We start from the raw sequence: 12264 nt of genomic DNA, 5'->3' as shown, positions 1-12264 counted from the left end.
GATAGTGACCTGTGCTCGCACACAGGCCCCTTGGTGGCGGCAGCAGCAGCCTTAGCGTCTCATGCCCGTCTCTGGGGTCCGCGCTGTTAGCCGCGGCTCGCGCCCGTCTCTGGAGCTCCTTTAAGCAGCGCTCTGAATCCCCTCTCCTCGCGCACCAGGAAACAAAGAGGGAAGAAAAAGTCTCTCGCCTCTTCGGCAGCTCCACACTTTTTCCTGGACTCTTCTGGAGGGTTTTTATCATTAATGGGTGTTGAATTTTGTCGAAAGCTTTTTCTTTATCTATTGAAATGATCATATGGTTTTTCTCCTTCAATTTTTTAACAGATTGCTCTCTTTATCCCTAAGCATACATCAGTAACCCAATTACCCCATGCTAACTGGGATCAGGCTCATTAGATCATACAGTGACACTCTTCTCTGTCTGTTGGTTCAGTGGAAAAAACAGCTTAAAACATCCAGGGGATAGTTTCAGCTTCTAAATCATTGGAACCTTGACTGGGTTCACTGGTGGAAGCAGTCGTCTCCCTGGCACTAGGGTTCATCAGCTGACTGGCATTGAGGCTTAAAGACTCTAAGAAAATTGTCTTAAACTCTGTCCTCCGATGATATGAGGAGAGCAATCACTTTTGACTCTAAGCTTTGTTCCCTGATCCATTCATTCTTGCCTTGGAGAGACAGGACCATACATTGGACGCTGGCTTAGAGCATCTGTCACACATGCCTCTAGGACACACATGCACAGGTAATCTAGAGTACTCTAAACTTTGAGGCTGGTAGACTGAATTCTTTCAGCAAGTATCCAACATCCTGTCCAATATCTTCCTTCCAGCCCAGGCTCAATATACATTTCCACCTTAACTCAGTGACTTTAATGCTTTAAACCCATTAAAGCTTAATGGACAGAACACAGCAGAAGTGACTGTGCCAATCCGGAGCAGAACAAAGTCTGTAAGAGACATTTAGTGTCCCCTCTCAGTTTCTTACACTCCTATCATGAGAAGTTCATGCACAGAGTTATTCCTGTTCCTTTATCCTGAGGCTTTATATGAAATACATGGGGAGCAGTCCTACACAGGGGCTCAGCTGAACCCAAATAAGTGCAATAAAATCTTCAGATCCACAGCTCACCTTCCAGACTCTGATGGAGAAATAATGTTGGTTTTTCAGTTCTCTAAGGATCTGTGGTCACTGAGTGCTACAATTGCATTTTCAAGTCCACCAAGGCAGCTGTTTGTAGGTGATGGGGCATATATTAGCAGTGAATTCTGCGGCCATGAAGCCTTTATTTCACAGCCTTCCCTCTAAGTGATAATTGTCAAAAGTGACTTTGAGTGAAATACCATGGTGATGCCATAAATGGTGGCATAAATTCACAAATGGCAGGGTTCACAGAAGCAATGCATAGAAGACAGGAAAATTTATATCAGACTTAGTGGTTTGCTCTTCTAAGGAGAAAGCACTATCTCCTTCATGATGGGAGGGGACAATGTAATCATCTTGGCAACAGGTTGCTGAATGACTCCCTTAGGCTAGGCTTTGGTAAACTTGGATCAAGTCCTGACTGTTTTTGTAAATAAAGTTTTATTAAATTATAGCTACACTCTTTTGTTTACTTAGAGCCTAAGTCTGCCTTGGGGTTGTAATGGCAGGCAGAGTTCAACAACTACAACAGAGACATTATGGCCCACAAAACCCAAGATATTTACTATCTGATAAGTTACAGAAAATGTCTGCAGGGTCTTACCCCAGCTGGTATCTGCTAGATCCATATCTGCAGCTTAGGTTTGATTTCTGTTGTTGGTAGGTTGATCATCCAGCACTTGGCTATAGTCAGATCAATTTCTGTAGGAGAACAATTTGGGCTGATATATTTTCTCCATCCCTGCCAACTAAGCCACTTTGGGTTCAAGGGCCCTCTGATCCAGCACCAGGTTAGATGAGGAAAGATGCTCACTATTATCTACAGGACAAATTTAACCTCTCCTCCAGACCTCCTGGCCATCAATTTTCCAAAGATGTTCTTTGAAATCCCTGACCAACTGGCCACCTTTCAGCTATTGCTAATGGACCAGTATAGGACCACCCATCAGGCTATCTCCCCTAATAAGTGGATAATTAGTTGTGTCACTTAAAGTCGTGATCACTGGGAAGTATTTTCCTTTGACCCTGTCATTCTAGGTCACCCCTGAAATCAGAGTCACTGGCTGGCCAGGTCAAGAGATTCAGAGCTGCAACATGGCCTTGGGACCATACACTTCATCACTTTGGCAACATCTGTCTAAAGAAGACTTACAGAGCAGCATGGGCTTTGGGACTGAAAGCACCCTGGTTCTCTTCTGAAGACGTCACTTGCCTAACAGTGACATGTCCTTAGCATGATGTATGTGTGGCCCACGGAGCTCCACATTATCCTCTTCCACCTCCCTGCCTCCTTCCTCTTCCCGTGATGCAACTCCACCCAACTCCCCACTCAGAGATCACTTGCAAGAAGTATAGGGTCTATTTTTTGGAGGAAGAAAGTGGACATTAAAAATGGAGAATAAAGGGGAGACATGAAGGTGGCATGAAGGTATTTGGATGAGATATTGCTCAGTGAGAAAAGCAAAATATATGAGATACATATACATATATGTACTTATGTATGTGCATAAATACATATTCATTCATACATACATATTCATAAAATTGTATTTTTAATAATATGTGTCATATGCATAGTTTGAATACATTTCTAAAACCATGACAGGACAACCAGTGTGTGTGTGTGTGTGTGTGTGTGTGAGTGTGTGTGAGAGAGAGAGAGAGAGAAAGAGAGAGAGAGAGATGATACATATTAGCCTTTTCATGGTTGCAGGTGAACATGAGAGGTTGAGAAGGGTGAGGCCACTTTGGGGAGGTGGTAAAGTGGAAGGAAGGAAAAGATAAAACCCAAGACTAAGAGAATTAATTTAGACTGAAATGAAAGCATCCATATTTTTGTCACATTTATTCATGAATTTAAAATTATGCAATTGTGTGGGTATAATATATATATATATATACACACACACATATATGTATATATGAATACTAAAAAAGCTTTAAAAGGTGGTGAAGGGAATGCAGAGGTCTGGAAACTAAAGGAGCAGTTTTGCCTACTTCACAGTTTGCATTGGCCCATGTTAAAGCATTGCCTGCTTTGGAGAGTTGCAGGAAGCTTGAAAGAAGCAAAAATAGTTTTTCCACTTAACATTTTACTTGTAGCCAAATTTCTTCACAGTGTATTATAAATGATTTAGGAAAGTTATAATTTTCTTATATAAGTGGAAAACTGCTCCATCCTGTTGCCCTCCATTAGAATTATTAGGATATAAAAGCAAATGTTAGCAAGCTTATAACAATCATATATAATAGCAAGACCCAGCCTTCATTTAGCTCTTACTATGTGCAGGCACTTTTGAAATCATTTTAATATATATTTACTCCAGTAATCCTCCCAGGGAACCTCTGAGGCAAATACTGTTTTAAACCACATTTTCAGGATACAAGAAAACAGCACTTTCTTTCTAGGCTGTGTGACAAATTATCACAAACTTAGCAGCTTAAAATAACACAAATTTATTACCTCCCTGTATCCAAGGGCCAGAAGTCTGAGGGTCACAGCTTGGCTGGATCCACTGCTGAGAGAGACCCCCTTGGCTAAAATCAAGGTGCTGCCCTGCTGTGGTTCTCATCTGAGGCTCAGGGTTCTCTTCTAAGCTCATTCAGGTGTTGACAGAATTCTGTTCCTTGTGGCTATAGGGCTGAAGCTCTCAGGTCTTAGAAGCTGGTCCTCCTCGTAGACCGTCTGTAACATGACTGCTTCTCTTCTACCAGACCAAAAAGAAAATGCCTACTGAGCTCCAGATCAATCTGACTTCCTTTTCCTGACCTCTTGGCCACATTTATAATGGCTCATCTGATTAAGTTGAGTCCCCCAGGATGATGCCCTTTTTTGATAACTTAAAGACAACTGATTAGTGACTTAATCATGGGAACAAAATCCCATTATATTCACAAGTCTCTCCCGCACTCAAGGGAAGGGGATTAAACAGGATGCACATGCCAAGTGCAGAAATCTGGGGGACTGTCTTAGATCACTGCCTAGTATAAAACCTAAGGCAAAGAAAAGAGGTATATCTTGCCCCATATCACAGAGTCAATGAAACTCGGCAGTCTATATTTAAATTCCATGTAGATAACCACTATGCTATACTATGCAATGAAAGAAAAAGAGTTTCAGTTCTCACCATTTTTTTTTTTTTTTTTTGGCGGTACGCGGGCCTCTCACTGTTGTGGCCTCTCCCGTTGCGGAGCACAGACTCCGGACGTGCAGGCTCAGCGGCCATGGCTCACGGGCCCAGCCTCTCCACGGCATGTGGGATCCTCCCGGACCGGGGCATGAACCCGTGTCCCCTGCATCGGCAGGCGGACTGTCAACCACTGCGCCACCAGGGAAGCCCCAGCTCTCACTTTTTAGACATTATATTTGACGTCAAGAACTGTGAAAGGTATGAGATTTTATCCTACTGGCACGCTAATTAGTTAGACTTCCACAGTTTCATGGGAACTGGAAGAAGACACAAGACTCCTGAATCAGAGACAAAGGACCATCTACTCACAGAAATAACAGTAGCCAGAGCATCAGCATTTGCACTGGTTTTCTGAGCCTCAGTTCCTACAGGGTGACACAAACAGGACCACGTGATATCTACACATGCATTTGCTTGTGTTACAGGAGAAGAAAGTCTAGTTTAAGGAACCAGATTTCTTATACTGGGCATAAACTTGCCTGATGTTTGCCCCAAAGGGAGATAATATCTTGTTATATTAGACAGTAAGCAAATCCACCTTCTAACTATGGGGAGATACTATCTCTATTTTCCAAATTTACTCGACAGCCATCCTTGGAAAGATAGTCCTGAACACAATTGGTCAAGGTTTTGTAGCAAGGCATGTGGACACATGAGAAACTCCATGGAGAATTGTTGCCCCACGATATTGACCTCTTGTTTCTATACCATATTGGTTTACAGTAAATTTTTCCATGATTACTTTGGACTCTCTGATTAATCCTACTGACGGAGGCTGGGACAAAATTCATTCAATATTTCACATAAGTTTTTAAATGAAATTTACTACCAATAATACTGCCAAGAGCAGCCCGATGCCAGTCTGGAGTATTGACCGCAAACATGTTCTCTAAGGTCCTAAATCCAACCAAACAAGATTTTACAAACCATCGGGATCTACCTTAACAAACCAGGTGAGTTCCTCAAGTTTTTCCATTGACCTTTCCACTTGGTCCGAGGTGTTAATCCAGGTAAAGCAGGATGGGTTAGTGACTGTATCTTGCTCAGCAAAGGGAAAATCTAAGACAATTCTTTCATCTATAAAAACACTGGTAGTGAGTTGAAGATGACCTGAACACTTTCCAGGGCCAAGGTGGCATATCTGAACACTTGAGCTAAAGTCAAGAACACATTTCATACAGTCTACTATAATTGGATGTCTCCCTCTTTGAGAAAACTGCCCACAGCATGCACATGAATAATGAATCCGTTATTCCTCTGGAAGCTCCCCTTAGTCAGCAAAATAGTCTGATTTTGGATGAATTTATGTATATTTTTTGAGGGCTACATGATCTACTGGCAGTGTTTGCTTAAATACTTGTAGGTCTTTAATGAACACCCTTAAGGTTCCAGTCACTGTTTATTGGGAAGGGAAGCAAGTTAGTACCTGCATACCACACAGAGTATAGTCCCAGGGATGCACATGGTGACCCTGTGAAAAAGAGAAAAAAAAAGTGTTATTTAATAGTGTTAAAAGTGGCTTACACAGCAGTGATTTTTTAAGGTCCACCTTAATTCAGGACATCTGCTGCCCTATTTTCATAACTCTCTTAAATTTTTGCCTTGTTTCAATATAAGGGCTAGGAGATTTTTCCAAAGCTGTAGAATTGACCCTAAGAAATTAACTAGATTTCTTTGGGGCAGTTTGTCATTCTCCAGTAGCTCACTGGGGCTGTAAGAGCCTGAACACAAAACAATTCCTCTGTGATTTCCCACAGGAGTTTTTCTGTCTCAAGGAAATCTCCCTTAGAGGGCTAAATCTCTCTTATAGCAACCAGGGCCAACATAAAAAAAAGAAAAGACTTTTTATAGTCATATTTGAATAGGTCTAAAGCTGGCATGATAGATTGCTGGAGGGGCTGATCTTTAAGACAACTCAGATGTTGTGATTCGTCCTTAACAAGTATCAAATGCCCATCCCCTCATCTTCCAAAAAAAACTTCCAGAGTTGTAATACATTGCCTGGTTTGTGCCCACAAAAGTCACGAATTTCCCTTTATCAATACTCAGCATAGGTGCACGTCCCTGTGAATATTGACTAAAAGGACGTTAGTAATAGTTGTTATAGAGGTATGGACTTGAGGCCGACCACCAAACTGGCCAGATTCATCCAAAGGAACATTAGCAATAACCAGAGCCCATTACAACAGCTGTCTTTGAGCCCACATCTTGATTGTGGCTGTGAAGCCCCTACTCAATTATTCCTCATTAAGAGGCAAGAGTGAAGGACCATTTTCTGTGCAGTAGTTGACTACACAATTTGGTTGACATATTTACTACATGTTCGCATAGACTTTCTCCAAATCCTGATAATTGGCCCCAAGTTCCTCATCCTTCGTATTCCAAAATCCCATTTTTCTATTGACTATTTTATTGAAACCTTCAAGAACTGTGAAGGATCTGAGACTTTATCTACTTGAAAGCTAACAAGTTAGCCTGTTACAGTTTCATGAATGCTGGCAGGGGGCATGGGATTCTGAGGCAGAGACAAAGGACAGTTTATTACACATACAAACAGCAGCGGTAGAGAATTAGCATTTGTGCTAATCCCCCAAGATTACAGTAAAGAAAGCCCAAACATTCAAAAAAAATTTTTTAATAATGGTCTATGAGCCTAGCTGACTTCTTTCCTGGAGAGAATTGCTACCCTTTTTAATACCTCACAGTAAATAAACCTATTTTAAAAATGTACTAACTTTCCTTAAGAGAACATAAATTTGCACATAGTATATATTTAGTAATCATAAATTTGCTAACATTTACTCTTTATTAAGCAGGTGCTGGCTTACATATTTTTACAAATATTACTTCTTTAATCCTCACCACATCCCTAGGAGGTGTTATTATTCTTATCCCCATTTTGAAGAGATATAGAGAGTAAATTAAAATGCCCAAGTTCACAGCTAAGAGGTGTTAAGACCAGAACCTCTGGGATTTTAATCCCCAGGACTTTTGACTTGCTAGCCCATGATCTTGGCCTCCAAGCCAGAACAGCAAGAAGATCACATGGACTTATGGCCAACTCTGCAACACGTAAATCTGTCAGCACTGGGTTGGACACAGGGTAATCCCTCCATGCATGGTAATTAACATTCAGTACGCCTACTATCTTTTATGTTCATTTTACAAATGCAGAAACTGAGGCTCAGAACATGTGAGTTGACCAAGCACTCTCAGATAATAAATACTGGGAACTTGGTTTTAAACTCAAATTTTAATGATTCTAAAATACTATGATCATATTAAACACCTTGCTGCTTTTCCAAAGAAAAGCTACTCAGGAGACATTTTAACATATTTCAAAATTTATTACAATTAGTTGAAAAGTACAGTAGAGCTCAAAATAAAATCAATAATTACATAAACATAATGGTATAATTAGCCTAATATTTATGCAAGTAATGTGATTTAATGCAGTTTCTTAAACATATCTAAAATTGGAAAGTATTTTTGCATATAATATTCAGCATCATAATAAACTTTGCTAACTACTTTATTACTACACTTGGCCATATCTATTTTGTTTCGAGTATTAATTCTGACTGGGGAAAATTAATTTGTATCATTCAAAGGAACTTAGATTTTATTCTGCAGTGTTTCTCAAAGATTGGTTAGAAAACCACCTAGGTGCTAATATGCTCAGAGTATCAGAACCTTTGGGAGTTTGAGCTAAGAATCTGCTCCTGTAATAATATCCCCAGTGATTTTAAAACAGACAGAAAGACGACTTCTGCTCTAGGTGAGAGGGAGCCATTGGCTGAACAATTAGCATTTTTGGTAGATGACTTTAGTGACTAGAGAAAGAATTTGAGGGGGACAAATTGGAAAGCAGGTAGACAAATTAGGAGGCCATTTATTCATTCACATGAAAAAAATCTGCTAGGTGATGGGTAAACACAGAAAAAAGCAAACAAGTTCTTTGACCTCTTGGTGCCTCTATGCTTCCAGAAAATCAGATAGGTAATAAAGAATTTCTTGTGTATTTTTAAGACAGTTTTAGGTACTGTAAGCGCAAATATATACTGACCTAACTGAGACTGGGGAACCAGGGAAGGCTTGAAGGAAATACTTGTACTTAGGCTGAATAAGTAGAAGTCATGTGGGTGAAGCCTGAAAGCAGAGTGGAGCAGAATTTTCAAGGTAGAGAAAACATAATCATTGGAAGCCCTAAGGCATAAAGGAACATGGTCTTTTGGAGTAATTCAGTATTTTTAAGTTTTGGCTGGAGGATTTCTTTACTAGTACAATGTAATCATATAAATATTCTTACGAATTTAAGAATTCTTGTCATTTTTATGTGGTACATTATAAATTATGGGGAAAATTTTTTAATTAAAGTTTGTATTGTGAATGGGTTTTAATAAAATCTTTAACAGCAATATGAAAACAATGTATTTATACATATTTTAGGTAGTTAATGTTGAGCCTTTAAGCCATTCAACAACAAAAAAGCATATTGTTTACTTTAAACAATTATCTAAGAAAAATATAAGAATAATATAGTAATAAACAATATATATGTATGGATTATTTTCGGGGGTAGGACTGGGTATATAATAAGATGTAAATTGAAATATAATTATATTGTATGGTATCTAATATAGATAAAATGCCTTCATAAGCTATTGTTTGCATTTCTTGCCTTATTTGGCTAAAATAAATGTTTCATCTTAATAAAGTTTATATTTTTTTCTAAATAATGAGATAACAGAGAAAGTGTTAGAAGCACAAATAGCACATTAACACCACATGGGTACATAATTTTACTCCTAAGTAATGTTTTAAAAAATATAAAGATAATAACTCTTATTTTTTTTAGCCTTGTCACTGATTTTAAAAGTTGAGACATCTTGATGTGATGTACATGATTTTAATAATATGAATGCAGTTTATAATAAATGTTATCTATTCTATTTGAAGAATTATTACAAACTTTTGTAATTCAGCATCATTATTGCTTATGTTTTCTACCTTCAACCAAGCGTTAAATATGGAAATATATTAAACACATTAAAAAAGAAAGCAATTAAACAAGCTAATATGGCAAAAAGTGACACATAATAAAACAGTCAAATGAGTCCTTGTCTGAGTCACTGGCAAGTTCATCAGAAGTCAACAAACCTTTATATAAGTTTACTTAATATTCACTCAGATTCCATGCTATTATATTTTAATGTGAAAATATATACAATATTATTTGATTAATTAATTATCTAATTTTTGAAAAAATAAGGTAAATGTAGTTATAGACATGGATCCAATGAAACATGTTTGCAACTCTATGGGTGTGGGGGGAAAATCAAAGATTCAGAAACACTGGAATATGGAGAAATGGAATTCAATGCAGTGTAATACAGCAGAGAGGGAGAGAGAAGGGGTTAGTTTTAAGAGACATACTGAAGAGTTAGATATTTTAGGCTTCTGGTAGAAATTTTTAAGGATTCTAGTCTTTTTTTCCTGTAAACATCATGAAACAATATAAGGCTATTAAACTGAAACTGACATGATATAATTAGCATTTCATTAAGACAATTTAAATAAAGATTCAAAAATGAATCTGTTAACTAAGAGTGAATAGAAGAAACTATCACAAAAGTTCACGTAAAATTTGATGGAAGATGGACTTTTATGTTGGTGTGGGGATGAAGAGAATTAGAGTCAAGAAAAGTTTATATTAAAGAATCTCTGCAATCATTCAGGTGTGAGAGAAAAAGGCATCCCAGATTTCTGGGGGTGATCAACAAACTCGATGTTAGTGATAATTTAGGAGGAAAAGAATGTTGACTGAAATGAAAGAGATGAGGAAGATTACTATTGTGTTCATAGTTGTCATTATTTTTTATGATGTTGTAGGCTTGAAAATATATAAATGCTGATGGGAAGGGATGGGTACAGAGGGAGTCATTGAAGTGGTAAGAAAAGGAAATAAATGTTACTATAAAACAGAAATTGGTCTAAGAATCTAACATTAAGATACTTCGTCTACAATATTAATAAAATGAAAAAACAGGATGGGCACATATCAGAAAAAACTATATGGAGCTGATAATTTCATAGGGATCATGATACATTGATACTCTTCCCAAATAGCTTATATTTTATATGTGTAGTGAGAGATAAGAGCAGAGAAGAATGTGTTGGAAATCTGAGAGGTGTGGAGAGCATTTTTCAAAATTCTTGGTGGTGAATATGAAACTGGAATTGCATTGTTAAGGGCCCAGTTTAGTTGCATGATCAATAATTTATTTTTGTACAAAACTGCCTAATTGTGTAATTTTTCTCAGGCAGCACTCAGAAGTTGAGCTGTAGTCATGGAGAGGGTAGAGAACTTGAATGCCAACAGGACAGATTTTGTTAAAATGGTTTGACCACAGAACGAAGAGGCAAGATATTGGCATAAGTGATTGAAATTAGAAAAAATAAAAAGGCAGTAGTCGCTGAAAGAAATGATGACCTGAAATTTCTGTCACATATATTAGCTTTGAGAATTGTCCTGAAATTGACAAAACCTGAAGATTGAGTGGGTATGTATGTGTGCGTGTGTGTGTCGTGTGTGTGTATTTGTGAACACAACTCTATGTATTATATGTGAATATGGCTTAACTGAGAGAGAGCAACTGAAACTAAATTCTGCTTAAAGCTTCTTTCTTGGATGACTAGCAATATAGGAAGTAGGGGAGAAACTCCAACTTTCTTGGGGTTGGATTATGAGTTTAATTTTGAATTTGTGAAGTTTTATGTGTCTGTGGATACATCGTTCTTCGTCCTACTGGAAGAGAGAAACCACACTGAATTTTGAACAGGGAAAGTTTAATATAAATATTATCTATACCTAATCCTGTGAAAATTGAAGTTTACAGGTGATTTGCTAATAAGCAGAGAGAGAACACTGAAAAGTATAGGAATAAGAATGGGGCTTCCCTGGTGGCGCAGTGGTTGGGAGTCCGCCTGCCGATGCAGGGGACACGGGTTCGTGCCCCGGTCCGGGAGGATCCCGCATGCCACGGAGCGGCTGTGCCCGTCGTGAGCCACGGCCGCTGGGCCTGCGCGTCCGAAGCCTGTGCTCCGCAGCGGGAGAGGCCGCGACGGTGAGAGGAAAATGGTGAGGCACAGTCGTCAAGTCATTACTCCCAGGTTGAGGTGTAGCACTCATGCAGGAGTCCCTCACACACAACCCCCAGACCTGAGAAACCAGATCTCAATGGAAACGGCATGGCTTTGGCTCACTGAATGCCAGAGAAAACTGAGGCGGTGTCCTGGCAGGGCTTGCTAGAAATGGTCCTCTGTGGTTCTGGGACAAGGGGTCCACAAGGAGATGCCAAACCTAGAAACTCTTAGCTGCCTGAAGTTTTGCTAAGTTAAGCTGATGGTTGCCCTGCACTGCAGGAACCAGGTGCTGAAAAAGTCATTTATTGAAAGAGCTGAATGACGTAGAAACTGCACCTACCGAGAGAAGGACCCTGGAAGTTAAATACCTATTTTTCCTTCACTGTTCTTGTGAGCACCCTTACTGGAAAGGATTAAAATTGTGTCAGCCAACAAAGTACAAATGTTTAAAGGGCCCAGCTCTATTTTCAGAGAAGGGAACAAAGGGTAATTTTGGAGCTGAGAGGTAATAATTTGATAAATGCTACAGTGGGATATTAAAGTAATTAATGGAAGGAAACTCATAGCTGGGAAAAGGGTTAAGAAAGAACAAGAGTTTGGAGATCATCAAAGTATGAGTATTCTCCAATTATTTCCTTAAGTGACCACACACTTTGGCACATAAATACATATTTAAAGGTAAATCAATGGTTTTGACAGCTTGCCAGCTTACATTCTTTGTACTCTTCTAACTCATGGGCCAACAAACATTTTTTTTTATAAAAAGGTTAGATAGTAAATATTTACG

Source organism: Lipotes vexillifer, unplaced genomic scaffold (assembly GCF_000442215.2).
Source record: "Lipotes vexillifer unplaced genomic scaffold, Lipotes_vexillifer_v1.1 scaffold271, whole genome shotgun sequence".
Classification (NCBI taxonomy): Eukaryota; Metazoa; Chordata; class Mammalia; order Artiodactyla; family Lipotidae; genus Lipotes; species Lipotes vexillifer.
This window is presented reverse-complemented; position numbering follows the sequence as displayed.